At 37.0% G+C, this 24,147-nt stretch overlaps 1 protein-coding gene across 1 annotated transcript in view; it reads left to right on the forward strand.

Annotated features, from left to right (window-relative positions):
• lsamp (limbic system associated membrane protein) overlaps positions 1–24,147 on the forward strand; it is a 614,372-nt gene that overhangs the window by 385,930 nt on the left and 204,295 nt on the right. The gene's annotated exons all lie outside the window — the stretch shown is intronic.

Raw genomic sequence — 24,147 nt, forward strand, 5'->3', positions numbered from 1 at the left:
AAACCAGCTTTAAAAACTGTGGGAAGCCCTCCAATAGCCTATCTCTAGTGTATCTCACAATTTGTTGTGTTCTCAGGAACTGCTGCTGGTTGCCAAGGATGGATAATCATAGCAAAGCCTGGCAGATTCAGCTTGAGAAAAAATCTCCCTGTTATTCATTAATGTAATCCACAGCAATAGGACTCTGCAGTGCCTGCATGATTCCCCCTCTGTCCCCCCAGAGGATTCCTCCTACCCAGGGTTTCTCCATTTGTCTGGAGGGCATGTTTCTACAGAGCAGAGAGTTGCATGTGCCTCATTATTTCCATGGAGAGATTTTCTGGGTCACTTTGAGCATTTGGTGAAATGTGCGCTAATATTGCAGATTGGAATTCATCAAACTACAGATAGAGGAATAATTGTCTGCTTTCAAATTAAATTTGGAAGTAAATGCCTAGATTGCTAAAAAGGGATTATTGTTGTTGAGTATTTATTTCCTTTGAGAATGATGACAACCATATTTCTTTGTGGGAAGGTTTCTATGAGGGTGGATATAACAAGCAATAAGTCACCTCTCCTGGCACTATTATAAATATATGTATGTGTGTGTGTGTATGAGAAACCTGGTCACAAATTACAAAAATGTTACAGAAACTGTGGACATCCCAGAGAAGCATAAAGATGTTTGGAAAAACTAAAAGAGATAGAAAATGAAATCAATGAATCCGAGAACATCAACAAATATGTGACATCGAAAGAGTGAAAATGTTAAAAAGTCTGCAAGAACAACAGATCAAAGTTGGACGAAGGAAGCTATCGAAAGGATATCAAGAGATGTAAAAAGATCTAGGTGATGACCACTTAAAAGATGGGAGAATAAAATAATAAACTTTGCAGGTGTGACACGGAGAAGAGAAGTTGTAGATCGAAGCAAGTAGAAACATCTTGCGGAGCCTTCATCCAGCAATGGCTTGATATGTAATATAATATGGGGAAATACGGAACATCTTCTCTGCGGAGAATTTCATCAACCTTTAAAAAAACATTAACCATAATTAAGATTGTAAAAAGGAATTGTAAAGATCCTAGCAGACCATATGGAGTCTCTGGCTCAACAGACTTACTTTGCACAATGGAGTAATGCTTCTGAGATGCAGATCAGCAGCCTGTATAACCTGGCTTTAAATTGCTACTCAGTCTTTGTCTCTGTAGACAACCTTTATGCTGCACAGCAGACAGCATACAACAGTACAGTACTAATTTTCCCTTAGCTGTATGAGATTGTGCCTTAAGTCTTATCCAAAGGGAAAAGCTTTCAGTTTGACTCCTTTGCTTATTTAAAAAAGGTCACAATTATCTTGGCTGCTGAAGCCAAGTTGTTAGTTTTCAAGCCCTGTTTAGAGAACTCCTGGTGATGTGTTTCCCTCTGGCTAGTACAGTCGTTTCAAGTAGCATTCGAAACGGCTTGTACTTACCTCAACGTGGATTTGCATGCATTTATTAAAGGCAAAAGCTTTCCTAAGTGGAGGTACCATTGAAATGTGGGACTCAGATTCAAAATATATTTCTTCAATTTCCTTTCTTGTCATTCAACCTCTCTTACAACAAATATATATACACTTGTGCAGAGAGTCAAATCTGGAGGCAGGAGGAATTTCAAATGAATCATAGATTAATCAGTAACAAGCTTAGCCTTAAATAATCAATGTAGAAACTCTTTTCATTATTGACATATGAGAACACAGTATTGCTCATTAATAATAAATAATTGCTTTCTCCACTGTATTGCACAAATAAGGAGTGGTCCCAAAGAACTTGTCATGCCAAAGCAAAGATTAATAACACACCCAAAAAAAAATGTTACCTAAGTGCATGAGCCCTGAGCCTGCCCCACAGCTTGCCTGTAGTCTTTCACTCATGCAAGAAGATGCTTTCACTCCCTGGCGGGGGGTGGGGGGGGAGGAGCTGCACTACAGATGTTACTGAGTGTTTCAAGCATCACACTCTGTCAGTCTGAGATCTACCTGAGACAAGAAAACAGACAAGATTAAAGACACCTGAGTTAGATGCATGTTGAGAGGCTTTTAGTGCAATAATGAAACCTCACTCTTGTTTCAGAAGGGTATTGTTTACGAGTTCCTTATTATTTAATCGTAGGTAAATCTCAGTTTTATACAATTAGAATATTTGTGGACCCCCCCAATAAAAAAGTGATTCACGTACACCTACAGTATACTCAAATGACATTAACAAAGCATGAGAATAATTTGACAATTTTGGAAAGCAATCCTCCTGAAATTGAGTGTGTATGAACTGATGGTGTTGTGGAGTGCACTGAGGATGGGGGGTGGGGGTCAGTGTCTGTAACTCATTTGGGGTTCTGCTCCTGATCCTTGCAGCCATGTGGACACGCCTGCAGCACATGCAACAGAGCACCAGTGCCCAGCAACCTAGAAAAACCACTTCCTGACAAATTAGACCCTCCATTGTATGTGAGGGTCTTAATACAAGCAGGGAGGGCTGCTTGAGTGACACGTACAGTGGCCAGTAGACAGCTTTGTTATACAATATGTGTTCACTAAGGTCCAATGGTAAAGACTTAGGCCCCTCCCCCTTTGGGTAGTATTCTTGACATGCAAGATAACTGGCAGCACAGGGTAAAATTACTTTTTTTCCATTCAGCACAACTTTTAATTTATGAATTGAAAATGATGTCTGTGACAGTCCAGTTCTAAATAATCAATATATTTGTGTCAGACACTGTGGCGATTGAGGTGCATGGAAGTTCTGTTTGTCATTTGCATTATAAGAATGGTTTATATTTCCTTTTTTATATAAATAGGAAGAACTGCAGCCTATCCTGTAAATATTGAAATCCCTTTTATACTCTGTATTGTAAAAATAGTAACTGATGATATATTAATTGAGTTTGTAATATATATACACACTTTGTGCATATCTTTCCCTTTACTGTAATAAAAATGTATACATTAGTAGTAGTAGTAGTAATAATAGTAGTATTAGTATTAGTAGTTGTAGTAGTAGTAGTAGTTTCTAGGCTAGACCCAGAAGTAGCTGTATCACAGACAAAAAAATATTCTCATTAAATTTTTTAGCAGTCTTGACCTTTTCAAACTGAGTCATCTGTGCTACATTGTGACACTAGGCATGCAAATTAGTCTGCCTGAGTCTGATGTTAAATAAGCCTTTTGATCTTTTTTAATTAAACAAATGTGAGATTCCCTCAAAGCGCTAAAGTGATAAAGTCCCCACAAATATAGGGAAGTAGTTTTTCATTTTAAAAGCCTTTTAAAAAAATGGTCAAAGGGTTATAGATAGGCTAGTTACAATATTAAAGTGGTCTTCATTTTCTTGAGTGATACCTACAACCATGCAAATATGACAGTAAAATGTTTTTATATTTGGGTAAGACAAGCTTGGTGTTATAAAGAGTAAGAATCTCTGTTCTTGTTAACAAAGTTAAAAATAAATTGTATACCTTTATAAGGTTGTTTGAAAGTAAATCCCAACCAAACCATGTTAAGACATTCTGTGGAATTATTTTAAATGGTGGTCTGATATTAACTTTTGACATGTAGAGCCCATAAACAGAAGCCTTCAAAACTAAATCAGACATCAATATTGTGGAGTATGATTTTGCCTGCAAGCTTATTAAAAAAAAAAATATGGGATAGTGATCATGATTTTTGATTATCCTGCCTGTCCTTGAGAGAAATCATTGCCTTCTTGCTTAAAGTAATTCTGTAATTTAGGTAATTGAGGAAATATGGCTTCTTTGAGTGCACTCTTAAAATGCAGAACTGAATGGCATCCCCCAAAGGCAGAAATCATATCATTCCCATCAAACAAATCTCTTTGCATCACACTTTTTTCTATCATTGTTTGTGTCTGCTGCATATTAGGGCTGAAAAGAACCATTTTGCAATTTGGCAAACTGTCCTGCTTTACTGGAGCAAAGGATTTAAAGATCTCTTAACAGATTGGGATGGAGTCGCAGAGACAAACCAGCAGTTTCAGATCCTGCAATTACCTTTGTCCTGCATGCATAGCAGTGGCATGGCACAAATGAATTTCCTGACTCTGCTGCAGACGTTAATAAACTGTGTCAGCCAAGCCCTACAACTGATCCCTGAAGCATGCATGGATATAGTGATACTCTTTTAGTTAGTATAAAACCAGCAATATCTATTTTTTCTTCTCTTAACTTTGCTGTAAAGATGGGCTAGATAATGATTATTAAATATAACATGAGATATGATCCTGCCTGTAAGATGAGAGAATTGTCTACTGCAGTTTAACATGTAGGAATATTAAAATAGAGACACTTTCTATACACTTTCATAAAAGCCTAATCTGCTTTATGCTGAGAGAACATTAAACTAATGAAAGAGTTTTCAGTGTGTAAGCCTTGTTGTTACAACCAAGGACAAGGTTTCAAACACAAACAGTCTCTTGTCTTTGTACTCCTGGGATCACCATTCAAATCTCTCCTATAGCACTGTGTTCCCTTTGAGTTATTGCAGTGTGATTCTCAAAGGTTTTTGTTCCCCATTTGCTAAAAACGTAGGTACAAACATAACAGGAGACAATGTTTATGGAAAATAAAGTCAATGCCTGTATTCTTTGTCATTTATATCAGGTATATATATAGTTTTGTCGTCTTCATAAATCCCATTGACAGAAGGCTCTGTAACCTTTTACCTCTGTGTCATTGTTCCTGACCTCGTCTAAGGTTCTTCTCACATTGTTCCTCTGTGACCTGCATCACATGCATTTGTATTGTGTTTAGTCCCTGGATAAATCTTGAACAAAGCAACCTTTGGAAATATGTGTTTGCTGTAGCCCTAGTATGATTGCAAGTTTACATTTAACTCTTTGTGATCTAATGTATCACAAGCAGATATTGTATGGCAAAGTAATAATAAGGTTATTTAAATATTATTATCATCTTTCATTGTATGTATTGACAAGCTTTAGAGTTTACCTAGGTATTTAAAACAAGGCACATTTATGTATACTGTTTTAACATATAGAGGATAAGAAAATATATATTTGTTCATTTCATGCCTAAATATAGCATTGCCTTTGTCATATTAACAATAACAATACATAAAAAAGTCTCATTATCTGAAATTGAAACAATGTAGATGTAAAAAACAAATCTTCCTAAAACACTAAAAACAAGAATTGTCTTATAGCTTGATTTATCATCTCAAACGTATCATCTCCATCATTTAGGCCTTTATATGTACAGAGCGCAGAAGACATTGTAGATGCTTTCACCATGCATTATTCAGAAAGTTTTAATGCATGAGCATGCATTGTTACAAGTGTATGTAATTTCTTGAAATTTAGAATGGACTTGGATGGGACATCATAGCCATGTTGTACTAAATGTGCAATGTACTAAACTGAAACTCTCCTCTCCGTGACAACGGATGGCATAATAAAAGAACATGATAATCATCTCTGTGATTCATGCATCCAGTTGCAAACTTGCCTGCCATTGTGCAGTGTGCTTTACAAAAGATATACTGGATTCATTATCTGGGGCCTCAGCTCTAATTTTTGACAAATTACGTCCAGCTCGGAAGTTCCCCTTGACCTTGTATTAGCTCGTCTCTCTCCACCAATGGCTAGCCTAGGAATTCCTCGGTGACTTGAATGATATATTCCCTCTGTAAAGTATCTAGAAAGCACACTTTTCTGAATACCCAGGCTAGCAGCTGCAATTTGTGGAAAGGTATTAACATTTGCTGTTTAAAGGCATCAGTGCATTTTGTGCAGATATATTTAGAAAAGGCAGAGGAGCTGCCAACTGACATGGTTGACAGACTGCATTCCCACAGAGGTAATTTCTCATCTGGAAGTTTTGGATACATCACCTTTCCACAACTGGTACAAAATGGCCAGCAGAAGAAGAAGAAGAAGAAAAAAGCTGAATATATACATATGCAACTGTTACACTGCATATGTTTAACATTAGTGTGTACACATCAAAATACTTAAGTAGTATAAATTTGGAGTGGCTGAAGATGGTAACATGGCTTGTTGATGTGATAGTTATAAATTTAAAAATAGTTTCTGATGGGCGTGTTGAAAGAGGTCTCCAAGGGTTATGGATGATGCCATTTATTTCAAGAGTCCTTGGAGGAGGAAATCTGGTATCAAGCCATACTCTAATCTGGGGGCAAGGCACTGAAAGCATATTGATTTTTCTTCCAAGGGGATAGCAATAGATTCCCATTTGGGAAGGACTTAGTGTTATATGATCTGAGGCATACATACATGTTAACTGATGGTGGAGTGGTTTCAGAATACAAGGTCAGACAAGAAGCATGTTACTTAGTGTTCTCTCACTCTCTCTCTCTTGTTCTTTCTCTTTTTCTTTCTCTCTCTCTCTCTCTCTGAATATATTGAAAAGTTTCCATCCAGGATAAATACAGAAATGAAGAAAAACCAAGCATGCACAAATCAATTCTGAACATCTTGCATCTTAATTATGTGATGTTCTTTATACTTGTAAAATGTATTTTACATCACCTATATTCTGGAATTCATCTAACAAGAAGAAAAGAACAGAGAAAATAGGCCATTTGATGCTTTCAGCAAGCCATTATATACCCAAGCATCGTATAGAAATCACTCTCTGCATACTGCGGTCAATGAAATGAACAAGCAATTCATACAAAGCATCAGAGTTTTAAAGTCAGCATGGCAAACCTTTTCTGATGAAAGGCCCCATTGTGACAATTGTGTATGAAACATTGGTAGAAATGATTATCCATTTTACTGGGGATGGCAGCCTCTGTGTCTTTATCAGTGTAACCGATGACAGCTTCCTTGTTTCAGCGAATCTGACAATGTTGAAGGTTTGGAGAAAGGCTTTTTTTCTTTTTAACAGTTTGGAAGTGTGTCTGAGTAAAGGTCTGGACGTCTTTCCTGTGTGAGTTTGATTTTGTTTGGTTTCTGTTGAACAATTCTGGAAATGAGTTCAAATATAAATAGATATTTAATAATATGAATCTGTGTCTATCTAACTATATCTGAAATTTAGACAGTAGGTGTGTCATCACTGAAACAGCATGATTATAACCCTTTTTATTGGAAATATTTTAACATGAAACCTTTAATAATCTAATAATCTTGGGATCTTCTGCATGTAGAAATGTAATAAAACAGAGTTATTTAGTTTGGGCCAGGCAACACCTACTGACAGATGGTGCAAATATTCACCCATGCATTAAAAAGAAAAGATCAAAATGAAAACTTAAGCAGCTCCACCAGACATCAAAAGGGGTTCCTCAGGGCCTATTACCTGACATCAGAAGGGACTGTGTGGAGTCTGTTAACTGAAATCTATCCTCACTGTTGTTTTAACTTGTGGTTTATCATCTGCGTCTTTATTGAAAATTACCCATTCGAGAAAAAAGGCATTTTTAGAGATAGTGTTTTATGTAGTTTAGTTGTTTTCTTTTTTTTTTTCCTCATTGGTGTATTTTTTTTTCTTTTATAGATCCTCATGTTTAGTATCTGTGAACTGAGAACCTACCAAACGGCAGAAAAATACATAATCAGTCCCTCAACAGATGTTTATTGTCATTATTTTACTGCAGTATAATTTCCATATAAATATGTATCCACCAATAAATAATGCTTAACATTGTATTAAAGCTTTAGAAACTTAAATTATTGGGCAAACTTTATTGCTATTATATTATGTACTGTATAAATAGGACAGCTAACAAAGAAAGCTTATAGGAGAGAAATAACATATTCTACAAACCTTTTAATTTCTTCTACCACCTACCCCCATATTTTGCTTTCAGTCCATAGCTACAAAACATCAGTTTAAAATAAAGAATAATCATAATGTCAGAAAATTTGTTTAACTGATTGAATTCCAAGATATGAATTCAAAAATGACTCTCATAATTACGCTGAGACTATTGTGAGAGATTACATTTAGCCGTTTAAATCTACGATAATACAAATTAACTCCAAGTGTTCTGTTGGACAAACATTAGGAACCAAATCATGGCATAACAATAGATTTGTGTAACTGCTGCAAAACTTTGTCTGTTCTTTGCTCCAACCTTGTAAGCCAGTAACAAATTGCTTTTCTCAAATCTCTGCATAATAACATGCATGCGTTTAAATGACTAAGTAAATAAATAAATAAATAAATAAATAAGAAGGTGACATTCTAAAGTTTATGTAAGTAATTTGCCTGCATGGTCTGAGTGTGTGACTTTGCATGTGTGTGTAATCAATTGTGAGCTGAAGACCCACTGGTGATTTGCAGTCAATCCCCCTGAGAAGGCGACGATGATGAGTACGATGAGAAAAGATCATTTCCAGTCAAATGAAGTAGAGTTATGCACATGTGCAGAGAGAGGAGGAAGGTCAGTCCCTTCCCAGAGTCAGACAGGCCTTGACATGTACAGGATGATGCACGGCATTGTTAGCAGCTCTCCCGAAAGGTGACTCTTTAGACTGCATCTGATGGAACTGTTGAAGTGCATCAAGTTCATATTAATAATATTATAGTTCATAATGATTTATTTATTTGCTCCATTTAGCAGAAAAATATAAATATCACTTTTTTGTCCCTGTCTCTATGGATATATTGTAAACTTTTCATCCAGAGAAAGGTGTGTATTTGTATATATGTGTATATATATATATATATATATATATATATATATATATACACACACAGAATTTCTGAATTGCAAAGAAAATGTGAGAACATGAGAACTACTGCACTGCATAATTATTTTAATTGCCTTATTTGCAATCGCTATTCTAGGACTCACTGTAAACCAGAAAGGAATAGCATGTGTAAGTTGAAAGCTATGTGTTAAGAGCTGGAGAGGCTATTGCTGGTGGTTGTTGGAAACAGTCAATCTCTAGGCACTAAACACTTGTCATCTTTCCTGTGAAATCTTGCCTACAGCTTTCCAAAAAGATCTTCCTTTGCTTTTCCATCAGCATCCCCACTCTGGTGCTACTCTTTGCCTCACTGTAAACTGCACATTTCTACTGAACTTGGGGTCAGAGCTCATTTCAAATTGCTGCCTTTTGTGTGTATGTATATTATATTAATATATAACAAGTTTCCTGGATTGGCAATTTGGCGATAAGGTACAAATCTGTACGCTATCACTGTTTAATTTATTATTAGAAGTCACTTTATACTATTTATAAATCAAAACACGATAGAGTACAACTTTGTTATTTGGGATTCATGGGTGGGTCAAGGTTTTGATTTGGGTAATGATTGAGCTGGGCAATAACCGAGATGAGAAAATGTGCTAGTGACTTCCATTTCTGGTGTATTTAAATAAAAAACTGTGATCCCCTATCAGACACCTCTGTGCCTCATTGTCATGTGTAACAGGGCTCATTCAGTATATAATGAGCACGTTCCAAAGTGACATAACTCCTCAGTAAAAAGTAGTACAGTGATAAGCTTCCCATGATGGAAGACCTGGTCTTTTGGTGTAGAGGGCTTTACACTGTACTGCATTGGAGCTGCTGCGGTGCAGAGCACCCGGACGGGAAGCTCCCACCTCAGACGGCTACACATCTTTGTAATTTCAACAAACAATATAACTCCTCCCTTCCTCTCCGGGAAAAAATAGTTTTTACATTTGGAACATTACAAGTTTAACACGACCATCTCTTAAGTCTTGGAGTTCCCTAACTAATACATTCAAAGAAACACAATAACAAAAGGTCATCAGCCAAGAGCACTGCAACAACCGAATTTCATCATCTTTAGACAAACGAGACTGATTAATTATCCATGCAAGCCTAATTATCATACAGCCAGTCCATTCTATTCCAAACATTGTTAATTATTATTATTATTATTATTATTATTATTATTATTATTATTATTTATTTATTAGCAGACGTCCTTATCCAGGGCAACACAAATACACAAATAACTGCATTTATGTATTTAACATGCATGTATTTATGTACATACACATGGATTAGTGCTTCAAATGTAATGATTTAAGAAATGCAATTCAATACTGGCTGTCTTAGTCTGACCATAAGCCACATGCTTTTGTTGTTGCTGTGTCTTATATTCTTAGCTACAAAACTTGAAGCCATGGTTTGGTTCATCAAGTTTGTCTGTCAGTTCTTTATAGAATTATGTCAGTCAATTTGTATTAAAACAGATTTAAACTGCTAAATTTAATCCCCTGCAATAGTCTCAGGGTAATTATGGGAATCATTTCTGAATTCATATTTTACTGTTCGATCAATTAGACTCATTTGTGACGTTAGAATCTGAAGAATACGTTGTGTTCTGTGGTCTATATTGGGCTTGATAATGTCTAATTGTTCCTTTAAGCCTGCAGTGTATTCATTTATTATGTATTTATTTCATTTGAAAATACTTGGTAACAAAGGCCCTCAGAGCATTAATTCGGAAGAGCTGCATGCTGCGAGGCCTTACTGAAGTGAATGCTAATTTTCACCGTGTCGGAAGTTCCTGAAATTGTTCCACATGCCCTGTTCGGTGTCGTAGCCCTCAACCATTACATTAAAAGGTGATAAGCTTGAGTAGGACGCTTTGACCAAATTTCACACACTTTCTATGCAGAACGATTTATCCAATTATATATTATTCAGCCAACTGCATCCATTTCACCACAAATTAACTGAGATCCTGACTGTCAAGGTCTAATTTGTATGATCTTTGTCTCCGGTTTATCTGCAGGATAGGGTCATGACAAGAGATAGAGAATGCACCTATTTGATTGGTTCGCATTACTAGAAAAAGGGCTGATACTTGTCCCGGGACTCCCAGGCATTTGAGATGTTTACAATATTTCTGACGGAGGTTCATGAAAATATGACTAGTGTGGTACATGCTGCACTGTAAATAGTGCCAGTGAGAAGAGAGGTTCGGTCTCCATTGTCCATTAAATCCGAGTCTGAGATTTTATGACTTATTGAGCTGATGAGTTTATAGCTACCGGAATATTATGAGAGAAAGTTAAAAGGTGTTGCTTTTGTCACTTCACACAATAAATCCTGACCTTGCGAGACATCAATTTTCACATCACCAGCTCTTATTCTCTTATAGCATCACCTCGGCTGAAACAGATGAGTAATGCATTTTGTCAATCCTTTTTTCACCCCGTTTTATAATGTTATTTCTCACTACAAAACTGATAAGCGGACATTTCGGTCCTCTGTTGTCTTTTAAAAGGAGTTGGGTGATAGGCAGACATTTAAATCTTTAGAAATGTTCACAATAATATAGTTAATTCTGCTCAAATATGTATTTTATGTATGTATTTATTGACTTGCTTATTATTAAAGGCTAGTTATATCTGCTTATTTAGGATAGTTAAGTTGTGCTTTTTGTGTACTTCGCAACAGGGGCGTCGCTAGACCCTATTTTCTCACAGCCCCCCCAAAAAATAATATGATTATGAAGTACGGCGTGGTCAAACAGTCCAACAAAACACCGTCATCCGCCCCCTTGTATTTTCTCTCAGTCCCAGTAAAAATAATACTACAAAAGAATCCATAAATGAAGAGGTAACTCCGCAAAACACTGTCAGAAAACCCCCTCTCCCCACCCTCCCTGTTCTAACACCAGAAAAAAACACTGTCAGCACCCCACCTCCTCCCATTCCTGGACACCGTTTCGAAGCCCCCCTAAAACTTGAAGTCTAGAAACGCCCCTGCTTCAGAACATTGTGAATTCCTTTGATCTTGTTTAAAATCCCTTCATGCTTAAAGATAACCTCTTATATAATCTAGTTTAAAGTCACATTCTTCATAGTATGATTTAGATTGTGGAAACAAATCAATCAAAAACTGTCAAAGATTATCGACAAATAAATAAAGGTGCAAAAGGTCACAGTCAGATGCTAGTGAAGGGTGTCTCGTATTTTGAAAGACGGAAGAAGAAACTATCAATATGTCCCCCAGTGCCCGCTGGATTATCAGCCTTTTCATGCATTAGAACCTCTCAAATGTTATTAGCCATCGCATTAAAAGTAGAATTAATTAAATAGACAAACAAAACAAAAAAAAAATCCTGACATCCGAGTTAGATCCAGCTCTGTCCCCTTCTATGGCCTTAAAACGATTGCCATCTGCCTTTCCCAATGTGATATTTTCATCAGATCTGACTGTGTGCGGCTGTCTATATGCCTGTGCACTGCTGTGATTACCCATGTGAAGGACTTAATCAACTTCAAACACATTAAAGATCTGTCCTGGACTAAACACAGCTGAAACCAATGAAAAAACAGGCACAAGTGAACAGTAATTAAGGTAAATGATCATCACTTAGATATGTACATTTTTATATTACAAATTTGGTGGGTGTTTTTCATTAAAACGGAGGCTTTTTTCTGACCCATGCAAAAAACACTGTCCAATGCTTTGTCTCCAATGTGTGATTAGTGGATGGGTCCAACCTTTTATTAGCCTAGACCCTACATGGGACAATCTTAAAGAAAATTAGGTAGAGAGTTTGTATACTTGTAGCTTATCTGCATATGCCCTGTATAACATACACACACACACACACACACACACACACACACACACACACACACACAGTACTGTGCAAACGTTTTAGGCAGGTGTGAAAAAATGCTGTAAAGTAAGAATGCTTTCAAAAATACACGTTAATAGATTATATTTATCAATTAACTAAATGCAAAGTGAGTGAACAGAAGAAAATTCTAAATCAAATCAATATTTGGTGTGACCACCCTTTGCCTTCAAAACAGCATCAATTCTTCTAGGTACACTTGCACAAAGTTTTTGAAGGATCTCGGCAGGTGGTTGGCCCAAACATCTTGGAGAACTGACCACAGTTCTTCTGTGGATTTAGGCAGCCTCAATCCTTGCTTCTCTCTCTGCACATAATCCCAAACAGACTCATCACTTCCAGGACTCCTTGTTCTTCTTTACGCTGAAGATAGTTGTTAATGACTGCTGCTGTATGTTTGGGGTCGTTGTCATGCTGCAGAATAAATTTGGGGCCAATCAGATGCATCCCTGATGGTATTGCATGATGGATAAGTATCTGCATGTACTTCTCAGCATTGAGGAGACCATTCATTCTGACCAAATCCCCAACTCCATTTGCAGAAATGCAGCCCCAAACTTGCAAGGAACCTCCACCATGCTTCACTGTTGCCTGCAGACACTCATTCGTGTACCGCTCTCCAGCCCTTCAGCGAATAAACTGCCTTCTGCTACAGCCAGTTATTTCAAATTTTGACTCATCAGTCCAGAGCACCTGCTGCCATTTTTCTGAACCCCAGTTCCTGTGTTTTCGTGCATAGTTGAGTCGCTTGACCTTGTTTCCATGTCAGAGGTATGGCTTTTTGGCCGCAAGTCTTCCATGAAGGCCACTTCTGACCAGACTTCTCCGGACAGGAGATGGGTGTACCAGGGTCCCACTGTTTTCTGCCAATTCTGAGTTGATGGCACTGCTGGACATCTTCTGATGGTAAAGTAAGCATGATGAGTCTTTCATCTGCTGCCGTAAGTTTCCTTGACTGACCACTGCATCTACGGTACTCAACGTTGCCCATTTCTTTGTGCTTCTTCAAAAGAGCCTGGACACCACATCTGGAAACCCCTGTCTGCCTTGAAATGTGTGCCTGGGAGAGATCTTGCTGATGCAGTATAACTACCTGGTGTCTTGTTGCTGTGCTCAGTCTTGCCATGGTGTCTGACTTTTGACAGGAAACTGTCTTCAGCAACCTCACCTTGTTAGCTGAGTTTGGCTGTTCCTCACCCAGTTTCATACACAGCTGTTCCTGTTTCAGTTAATGATTGTGTTTCAACCTACATATTGAATTGAGGAACATTAGCACCTGTTTGGTATAATTGTTTAATCATACACCTGACTATATGCCTACAAAATCCCTGACTGTGTGCAAGTGTACCTAGAAGAATTAATGCGATTTTGAAGGCAAAGGGTGGTCACACCAAATATGGATTCGATCACTCACTCACTTTGCATTTTGTTAATTGATAAATATAATCTATTAACATGTCTATGAAAGCATTCTTACTTTACAGCATTTTTTCACACCTGCCTAAAACTTTTGCACAGTATTGTGTATATATATATATATATATATATATATATATACACACACACAACATCTCCCTTCTGGGTACTCAAGATTTGTGACCCTCGTGAATGTGACATTACCTTTTTTCCATCTTGCACTCTGATTGCTCCCAGAAAGAGCACCTGCCGGAGAGGCAGGTGGCACAGAAAACATATTGAATCACAGTGGCTGCTCTGACTTCTGTTTGAAAACCTTATGCTGTCCTGATTGATCAAATGTGGCATTCGGGAGGAGAGGAACCTAGATACAGATGAAGAGAGTAATAATATATACATATTTTAACATAGGGAGCTTTGCACTGAAACAGCTCAACTTTCTTTTATGACTTTATATGACAGGACCTTAAAAAGCTGCAAATCAATGAGTGCAATATTTAACTTTATGTTACAAAAATGTTTTTCATATACACATCACTGTTGCCATATGCCTTCATAGGCTTTTCATAATCCATATGTTCACTAATTACTGTGCAGTCCAGGAATACAAGAATGAGTGATGGTTCACAGTTATGTTTACATTTTGAGAAATGATTACACGTAAGCCCAGATTAATTGAATACTTTCAACCATTGGCCAGTCGTAAATTCCTAATCTTTGATTACTTCATAGCAGCTTCCTATTGGTTGACTGAAAGAGGACATTGGCAAACAGGAGGATTGGCACTGAATACCAACTCCTGGGTTTTTAATCTGCAATATGTGGAAACACACGAGTTTTTATTTTACCCAGCCATAGTCTTTATAATAAGCAGAGCTAGTCTATCAGAAAAATTACTTGAACTGTTTGTCTTCATTTTGAATTTACAATAAGCCTTTCAGCAGTTAAATTGTATTAAAGATGCTTGATGTAAATATAATAAAGCAACTAAAATGCTTTTTGGAGTCGTTTCACTCCATTAAGAATTGCAGGAGGGTGGGATTAAAAAAAAAAAAAACATAAACTGTTAGGCAAGTTGCCATTTAAGATGCCAGCATTAATTCTGGTAATCGATATTAAATGTGCAATGGTTTGATAAATGATTACAGAGAATTCAGTGAAGCATAACAGCAACAAAATGGTATTTAAAGAAGTAACAAAAATGACAGAATATATTATTCTCTGTTTTTCCCCTTTAAACAATGTTGGGGGAAACAAAATACATAAATAATCTGTGCAGTCGTCCCAGAAAGTTTTAATATAGTTGGGGGAGATCAGAATAAATGGTACCCTGAAGTCTTACCTATAAAAATTAATGTTCTAATGATTCTATTGTTGTTCTGTAATGGTACATCATTTTAATTATATCCACAGTGTGTACATCCACAAAGCCTGGTGTAGAACACTTACAGTGAAAAACGTTTATTTTATTTTTTTGGTGCATGTATGTGTGTTGTATTGAATAGTACAATATTAAAGTCCCCCCATTTCCCAAGGGAAAGAAGACATGTTCAGTATTGCACAATAGTTTACAGTGCAAGGGCAGGTAATGTTCTCATATGGAATGTGTGGACAAACAGCTTATACATCTCCCTAGTACTCAGAACAATTTTAGAATTTGAAATAATTGGAATTGAACTATCATAACTATAACATTTAGAATAATGCAATACAGTACAATCTGGATTAGATCCAATTGTTTTTATTGTCTTTTTTTTCAATTTTAAAAAAGATGGCTAAACAAAAATGTACAAAGTATGAACTTTTCTGTTCAATGTGTACAAGCTTTCCAGGACAGTGTGCCGCACACAAACTCAATTATAAGTAGGATGCTATAATAAAATATTTTACCATATACAAGCTTAAAATAATTTAAAATAAATTCCATGGCAAATAGTTCTTTGAAATATATAATAACCTGGTTGTGTGAATAGTATAATTAAAAAAATGAATTGTTTATGCACAGCCTGAAAACCAATTTTGGGCTCTACTAAACTGAAATAATGAGTAACTGCTCTATTAAAACAAACAATTCTCCCCTATCTTTTTGGATGCATGTGTCTGATCCTTTCTTGAAGCAAATCTCAATTACTTTCACTGGTTTCCCTTGCAATTGAAATTCTAGCTTAATATACTATGAAGTTCATATATTTCTCAAGGAAATCTTATACAGCTATGCATGACTCTCATTTGAAAATGAGTGTTGCCAGCTAAGCGGTAATAAGGATCGTACCTTTACAGAAGCTTGTTTGATATCCAGTCTTTAGGGGTTAATCTGTATTTTTTTTTCCATTTGCACACATATGAGCTACTTTGACATTGTCCTATATGGCTGCCGCCACTGGGAGATGGAAATAACTACCAATCAACGTTTTTGAAGCTCATTACACGCAAGCTGGGTCCTGTTGGTGTATTTAAGATAGAACAGAGAATATGTAATTTGTCTTCACTTTCATCATTTTTCTTATGTTTTATCAAATTCTAGGGTGAAAAACTCTGGACAACAACCAAATTCAAAAGGCAGCTGTGCCATGCAAAACAGATTTCGGTTCAATGGCATTCTCACAAACACAAACATGTGCTCTTGTGCAAAACAACAATTCTGTTCTATTGTGTTCATTATAATGTGTTACTGTTCTTGCACGTAGGGCAACTGGAAGATGTAGAGAAGTAAATATATGTATTTTTTCAACTCAAAATATGTTTTGCATACATATTCTTGGTACAACCAGCTGCTCCAGTTGTTGCCTCCCAGGAAAAGTGAACTACCCTGTGAACTCTGCTGAGTACTTGTCTGATACGGGCAAATAGATGACTTTCACCCATATGGCTTTTGAATGCAGACAGCCAATTATTCCAATCACTAGTGTTCTTTCATAACTTATCGTTGGAACATAATTTAGTTTCTAGCTTGCTTTTCATACATACAATTATCAAAGACCCCCCCTCTCAGATCAACACACTGTAGAATTGCAGCAACAGGGGGTTTCTATGGTTACTCCATGTGCAATGGTGATGGGCAGAAGAAAGATTTGAAAGAAGACAATCATGTCTAATATAGGTGATACTGATAAGGAGCGGAAGGGAACAATATGAATTCTTACTTAACCGTTGTAAAATTCAAAATCAAACTGCATATATATACATATATATATATACACTCACCTAAAGGATTATTAGGAACACCATACTAATACTGTGTTTGACCCCCTTTCACCTTCAGAACTGCCTTAATTCTACGTGGCATTGATTCAACAAGGTGCTGAAAGCATTCTTTAGAAATGTTGGCCCATATTGATAGGATAGCATCTTGCAGTTGATGGAGATTTGTGGGATGCACATCCAGGGCACGAAGCTCCCGTTCCACCACATCCCAAAGATGCTCTATTGGGTTGAGATCTGGTGACTGTGGGGGCCAGTTTAGTACAGTGAACTCATTGTCATGTTCAAGAAACCAATTTGAAATGATTCGACCTTTGTGACATGGTGCATTATCCTGCTGGAAGTAGCCATCAGAGGATGGGTACATGGTGGTCATAAAGGGATGGACATGGTCAGAAACAACGCTCAGGTAGGCCGTGGCATTTAAACGATGCCCAATTGGCACTAAGGGGCCTAAAGTGTGCCAAGAAAACATCCCCCACACCATTACACCACCACCACCAGCCTGCACAGTGGTAACAAGGCATGATGGATCCATGTTCTCATTCTGTTTACGCCAAATTCTGACTCTACCATCTGAATGTCTCAACAGAAATCGAGACTCATCAGACCAGGCAACATTTTTCCAGTCTTCAACTGTCCAATTTTGGTGAGCTTGTGCAAATTGTAGCCTCTTTTTCCTATTTGTAGTGGGGATGAGTGGTACCCGGTGGGGTCTTCTGCTGTTGTAGCCCATCCGCCTCAAGGTTGTACGTGTTGTTGCTTCACAAATGCTTTGCTGCATACCTCGGTTGTAACGAGTGGTTATTTCAGTCAAAGTTGCTCTTCTATCAGCTTGAATCAGTCGGCCCATTCTCCTCTGACCTCTAGCATCAACAAGGCATTTTCGCCCACAGGACTGCCGCATACTGGATGTTTTTCCCTTTTCACACCATTCTTTGTAAACCCTAGAAATGGTTGTGCGTGAAAATCCCAGTAACTGAGCAGATTGTGAAATACTCAGACCGGCCTGTCTGGCACCAACAACCATGCCACGCTCAAAATTGCTTAAATCACCTTTCTTTCCCATTCAGACATTCAGTTTGGAGTTCAGGAGATTGTCTTGACCAGGACCACACCCCTAAATGCATTGAAGCAACTGCCATGTGATTGGTTGGTTAGATAATTGCATTAATGAGAAATTGAACAGGTGTTCCTAATAATCCTTTAGGTGAGTGTATATATATATATATATGGAGACACATGTACACTAACCTTTAAATAACTTAGGCTACATTTTAATGATCAAACTAAGAACAAAAGGCAACAACCTCTCTTGCCCACTGATCCCAGCATCACTGCCTGAAGGTTAACTGGTCCTGGGCGAAACATCTGAACACGTGTTTCCCTCTATCATTTGGAGCCGTAAATTCCTGCCAGATACCCTTTCTATCCAAAAGGGCTTTGGTTGAGGAAACGGGGAAATAACAGTCACCTAACAAGATCTTCAACGTAAGAAAACAATGGCTGTTGTTCTGTTGGCTGTTCTCTCTGTTTCTCTGCGGCCTCAGCACTAGAACATTTTGACGGACTCGAATGTCGACTTTCCGTTTAGGTGACCCTGACCATGCTGAATCACTAAAAGCAGAAGAGTAACGTTATTTAGTAAGAAGATATAGTTAACAGTACTGGTATCTAAGTTCGCAATAAAAGGAGCTAACTAAAACTCGATTTCTCTTCATACTGTCTACTAACACTGATTTAGTCATTCATCTGGTACATTTTAATACAATGTACATTAATAAGTTAGTGTTGTGATCTGCCATTATTAATAGTATTCATTTCTGATAATCAAACAGGATGGGTTCAGTCTTTTTCCCATTAGCAACCACTACATTAAAATATACTTTGCTTTCGCTATGAATGCAGGTGAAAAACAAAATGTAGTATTAAATGGAAGTAGTAATACAGGGTCTGTATAGAATCCTCAAAGTGTTTTTTTTCTACTCGTTATCTATATCTCTCGTTTCTGCTTTTCCTCTTTTGACCCTTCTCTTGGCTCATTCCAAGTATGTATAGCGGCAGACAAACATAATTTCCCCCTCTCTATTCCTCCCCCACCTTTGTTCATCTGCCAGGTGCTCAAAATAAAAATCAATAAAATAACATTTAAACTAAACGTTTGATCTTGTGTGCCATCAAGAGCCAGTGAAAATACTCTATTCAAATTGTGATTGACATGTTTTCCTACCTGACCCCTTTGATAAAATCAGCAAAAACTATTTAACAACCATTTGTGCCTGGGTGTTACATACATGTGATGTTTTTATTAGAGCTGTCCATAAATTATTAGGGGGGACAATTTAATTTTCTCTCAACATTGGCCTCTCAACATAAACCTACGCCTATGATAAAGAGTATGACCCCATTCATACTGTAGTCTCAGTGGAGGGATAACAAGGCCAGGTGGTCCAGTAATTAAGCTAAAGGACTTGTGACCTGGAGGTCCCCAGTGGAGTCTCAACTCTTCCACTGAAGTGTTGTGCTTTACCCTTCATCTCTGTGTCCTTCATGCTTCACATGAGAGTCTTTGGTAGGTGTCTCTGCCACAGCAGTTCCCAGTTCAGCTCCTAGGACCAGAGCAAATCAAGACTTTGACTGAACCACAAATCTCAAAGCACAGATCTGCACCCTATCATGGTTTAATTAAGTGTCAGAAGCCACTTTTTACTATACATGAATCAAAAATGGAATAGGATACAACTTGTGATCCGTGGGTGGGTCAGAGTTTTGATTCAGTCCATCCCCTAGTCTCGTTACCTTGTTTTGAATAAAAGTGTAGGCTTAATAAGTAATCAGTAATATATTATAATAATAATTAAAACAAATTGTAATACCTTAATTAGTTTTATTGACACTAAAAAAATCCCACATGGTTGTGTGAAAAGAAATGGTGTCAATAGTGAACTGTGAACTTTCTAATTGTATCAATTACTTTCGATGGAGGAGACATTATTTGCTCCAACAATTTCAGAACCCACTTTCAGCTGCACGGCTTTTATTTTCTTTTGGAGATGCTGTGTTAATCTACTATCTATTCTTGGATGGACCTCCGCTATGTGGTTTGTTAATATCCCCCTATGAGTTTTATGTGTAGGATTGCTATTATTAATTTCCCAAGTGGGAGTATTTGGATGCACACTGGCATGAACATCTATCTTTATAAACAAGCATGAAATGCATAGAGGTAAACCAAGAACGTAAGTGCTCAAGATTTTTGCAAGTTTATTATTAATATTTCATTTTAGTGTTGTAATTAATGACAATACTACTAATCAAAATCATCATCATCATCATCATTGTCTTTGTATTATTATTAATACTATTATTATTCATGCGTTTGTGGATTGATCAGTTAGTTCTTATTTTCTTTACTCTCTCGCTATGATATCTTTGTGCTTGAACAGATACCCGACTTCTGCTTAAATATACACCATGAACACGGTTGAAGAACCTGTTTCAAAAGTGTATCAGCTGACAAATTTGTACTCCTCTCATGTGAAGTGTAAATATCTCTTTACATACAAATCTGAATATAAATATTGTATATTGTTTAAATATATATATATATATATATATATATATATATATATATATATATATATATATATATATATATATAGTCATATAGAAATTAATAATTGTCTACCATGTAAAACAAAATTTTGTCTTTCAAAAAGTATTTGTCACCTTGAAGTCCCAGCTATTGTAGTTTGTAATCCAGACCTTGTTATAACTCACAAGAAAAACCAGCAGAGGGTGTAAGGCAACAAAGAACAAATAAGGTAATCATTTATCCCTTACACTTAGACAAATTAGGTAGCATTGGTAAGAGATTATATACAGCTTAGTCAGATCAGGAAGCTTCAGAAAGATGTATTATGTGCATATCTTACACGTATATTAAACACATTTACTGAGACTGATTTGTTTTTTTTAATCGGGCCTGCTGGAAGTATGTTGTGGTAAAAAGGTGAGCCTCCTTCCCCATAGAAAAAGGATTTGTAACTTGTAGTCCTTCAGTTAATTGTTTAATAAAGTGGTATGTTTATGAAAAATTTATATTGAGCAAAACAGCAGATACATTTCAGGTTCAGATTGCAAATTATACCAATAATATTAGTTGTGCTCTCTGCTGGTTAGCAGTAGAACAACTGCTTTATATTGTATCAAATCAAAGGCAATTACTATTATTCAATTTTCTTCTCTTCTGTGAATGCGAATGTTAATGAATGTGCAAAACCTGCATGGTTCATGAGGATAAATTGCCATTTCAGGAAACGAAGGATAATCACAGTTATTTATTTTTCCTTTATCTCTTGCCAACCCTCTCCAGTATTGGGTTATCCTAAGATTGGATTTAACTTTGTCTTCTTCTTGTGTGACTTTAGAAAGCAAAGAACAACAAGTCATAATCCACCTCCCTTTCTGGAAAGTTTTGTTTCCAAAACACAAAACTAAAAGAAACACAAAAATGATAATACAAATCGGACACAAAACCATAAACAGTTGTTAACCTTATGTATGGGATTAATACATCTATATATTTATGGAAACAGAAACAAACCCAGAGATTACAAATGCATTGCCCATCAAATATACTTAGATTTTCAAAAAGCTTTTGATAAGGTTCCACACCAAAGACTGATCCTCAAATTGGAAGCTGTAGGCATTCAGGGTAATGTAAGTAGATGGATTATGAACTGGTTGATGTCTAGGAAACAGAGGTTGTCGATTAGAGGAGTCGCTTCTAACTGGAGTGAGGTTGTTAGTGGAGTTCCACAGGGATCAGTACTAGGGCCTGTGCTTTTTCTAATCTATATTAATGATCTGGACTCTGGGATAGTTAGCAAACTTGTCAAATTTGCAGATGATACTAAAATAGGTGGCTCAGCACATCAAATATAGGCAGCACAGGTTATTCAAAGGGATAATATTCAGTTGTGGGCCGACACCTGGCAGATGAAATTAAATGTGGACAAGTGCAAGGTAATACATGCAGGTAACAAAAATGTCCACTATAATTACACTATAGGAGGAATAGAACTAGATGAAGTAATGCATGAGAAAGACCTAGGAGTCTATGTGTACTCCTCACTTTCTCTATCCAAACAATGTGGGGAAGCAATAAAAAAGGCAAACAGGATGTTAGGGTATATTGTCAAAAGTGTAGAATTTAAAACAAGGGCAGTAATGTTCAGACTGTACAATGCGCTGGATACTGTGGACAGTTCTGGGCTCCACACTTCAAGAAAGATATCGCTGCTCTAGAGGCAGTTCAGAGGAGAGCAACCAGACTTATTCCAGGTCTGAAGGGAATGTCCTACTGAGAGACTGAGGAACTGAACCTTTTCACCCTGGAACAGAGGAGACTACGTGGGGACTTGATCCAAGTCTTCAAAATTATGAAAGGCATCCACCACATCAAACCAGAGGAGCTTTTCCAGATCAGCAGGGACACACGCACCCGGGGACACAAATGGAAATTGGGCTTCAAGACATTCAAGACAGAAAACAGGAGACACTTCTTCAGACAGAGAGTCGTCACAATCTGGAACAAACTCCCCAGCAATGTGGTTGAAGCTGAAAATTTGGGAACATTTAAAAATAGACTTGGATCACTTAATTATTAATGGACACCCATCGAGCACAATGGGTCGAATGGCCTCCTCTCATTTGTAAACTTTCTTATGTTCTTATTATCTAAATGTCAGAAGCCGCTTCTGGGAGCCATGTTTACAGTGCTCTTCCCTGTGCGAACGCTAAAGTGCTGGCCAGGATTGATAATATTATTTTATCAATAATTTTATTTTTGAAGGTTGCTAATATATTAATATTATTGTGTATCTATTATTAAAAAACTGAAATTGATTTAAATTTTAATTATGACCAGCATTTATTGTACATGAGGAAAAATCACTTTGCTGTGAAGCTTAAAAAAAAAATTAGAGACATCTTCTTTATCAAGTGTGAAATATCCATAAGTAATTATATTCTTCAATTCAGGCCGGATAATGGTAATATGTGAGATTTTGCTGTGGTGTGAAATGAGTGAATACGTGCAGCATGCAATTATTGCATACTGTCATTACCCCATCTTTGATTGGCTGCCAAGAAAATAGAGGAGTCCTCTTGTTAAAAGCACTCTTTCAGATACAAGCTGCACTCTTATGTGTTTAGTCCTGCTTTTACCCAGATAAAAAAACAAAAGAGAAATAAACTAAAATAAGAACTTAACAAAGTTTACAAACGAGAGGAGGCCATTCGACCCATCATGCTCGTTTGGTGTCCATTAATAACTAATTGATCCAAGAATGTTTATATCTTGACTTACTGCCATTGTTTTAAATTCTTTAAAGTCGTTCTCATGCGATACTTCCTCTAGTTCTATTCCTCCCATAGTGTAATTATAGTGGACATTTGTGTTACCTGCATGTATTACCTTGCACTTGCACATTGAATTTCATCTGCCAGGTGTCGGCCCACAACTGAATATTATCTAAGTCCCTCTGAATAGCCTGTGCTGCCGAGATTGTATCTGCTGAGCCGCCTATTTTAGTATCATCTGCAAATTTGACAAGTTTGCTAACTATCCCAGAGTCCAGATCATTAATATAGATTAGAAAAAGCAAAGGCCCTAGTACTGATCCCTGTGGAACTCCACTAACAACCTCACTCCAGTTAGAGGCAACTCCTCTAATCAACACCCTCTGTTTCCTATACATCAACCAGTTCATAATCCATCTACTTACATTACCCTGAATGCCTACAGCTTCCAATTTGAGGATCAGTCTTTGGTGTGGAACCTTATCAAAAGCTTTTTGGAAATCTAAGTATATCATATCATATGCTTTCACGTGATCTACAGCTGCAGTTGCATGTTCAAAACA

Source organism: Amia ocellicauda, chromosome 3, assembly GCF_036373705.1.
Source record: "Amia ocellicauda isolate fAmiCal2 chromosome 3, fAmiCal2.hap1, whole genome shotgun sequence".
NCBI classification, from domain to species: Eukaryota; Metazoa; Chordata; class Actinopteri; order Amiiformes; family Amiidae; genus Amia; species Amia ocellicauda.